Here is a 1,689-nt window from a genome sequence, read left to right as displayed (position 1 = left end):
GCAGTCCCACAGTACTGGGAATCATGGCCTAGCCAAGTTGACACACATTTTCGGGGGACACAATTCAATCCATAACAGATGGCAAATAAGAGGACTATAACCTTGGAAAAAGCAGAATCTAAGTCTGTTTTCTCAGGCTGAGTAAAGACGTGCATATCTTTGTGGAAGTGAAGATATTAATGGAGAATCAAAGATAAAATATATAGCTGAAAAACAGGTTGATCACTGATAGAACACAAAGTCTCAAAGAAGAGAGAAGAGTATGGAGACAAGGATTTGGAAGAGAGACACCTCTGATATAGGAGGCAAGAAAGAGCATACTTTCTGTTTCTACTTGAATTTAGAAATGTGCAATTTTAAACAATTATTGTGGTTAAAAATATATATATTTTATATATAACTTTAAGTTATATATATATGTCGTGTATATATATATATAACTTAAAATTTTTCGTTTTAACCATATTTAAGTGTATACTTGACATTAATTACATTCACAATGTTCTGCAACCTTCACCACAACTTCAAAACTTTTCATCACCCAAAAATAAACTCCACTCCCTAAGTAATAACTCTTCATTCCCCTCCCTCCCCAGCTCTTGGTAACCTCTAATCAACTTTCTGTTTCTAGGAATTTGCCTATTCTAGATATTGCATATGAGTGGAATCATACTATATACATATATATATGTATAAATGATTTTGAATTCCTAAGCACTAACAAGATAATATCATTAAAATAAAAATGCTCTTGAAAAATCTTTAAGGAAAATTTTATTAACATGATATTTTTTGTTGAATATACTAGGTTTTGTACATAGTAGATATTTAGTAAAAGTTTGTATATAATTGTAATAACTTCAATATGTTACCTGGTGGGGAGGAAGGAGTTAAAAGTCTAAGATATTGATGCCTTGTCCAAGGTGTTTGAACCTGGAGGCATATCTGTGAGTAGAACCTTCATCTTATAAATCATCTAGACTTATTTACATCCCTGATCTTTGGGTTTAATGTTTCACAGTTGTGATTTTTATTGTTTGTATTCAGTGTTTGGAGCCCTGGTGGAGCAGTGGTTAAGAGCTCGGCTGCTAACCAAAAGGTCAGCAGTTTGAATCCACCAGCTGCTTCTTGGAAACTCTATGGGACAGTTATACTCTGTCCTATAGGGTTGCTGTGAGTCAAAATCAACTCTACAGCAGTGGTTTTGAAGTTTTTTTTTTTTTGGTTTTGCTCTGTCTGAGTCACTGAGTCAATTACTATCCTGGGCCAAAATTCTGGAATATTTCCTCTTTGATCTCTTTATTATCTTATTTTTTCCAACACTATGCAAAACTCCACATCTTCATTTTTACTTTATTCAGTAAGTATTTATTGAGCTCTTTTGTTCCGACTGTTTCTAGTAGGCAGCTGGATATATCCACTTTAACTCAGTTGCCTGTAGGGTCGCTAGGAGTGAGAATCAACTTGATGGCAGTGGATTTGGTTTGGTTTTTATAGATAAAGTACAAATGTCTAAAGCTGAGTGCACATTTTCCTGGACCAACTTTACCGAATTCCTTTTTGCAAGGCTCCCATTTCTGATAATGTTATTGTAATTCAGGTTTTGTATTTACCCCATTATTCTGTCTTTCTTGCCCCATGACCTAGTTAATTAATAGATCTTGCCTTTCATATTTATAGTTTTAAAGT

This window comes from Trichechus manatus, unplaced genomic scaffold (genome assembly GCF_000243295.1).
Source record: "Trichechus manatus latirostris isolate Lorelei unplaced genomic scaffold, TriManLat1.0 scaffold00196, whole genome shotgun sequence".
NCBI lineage: Eukaryota > Metazoa > Chordata > Mammalia > Sirenia > Trichechidae > Trichechus > Trichechus manatus.
This window is presented reverse-complemented; position numbering follows the sequence as displayed.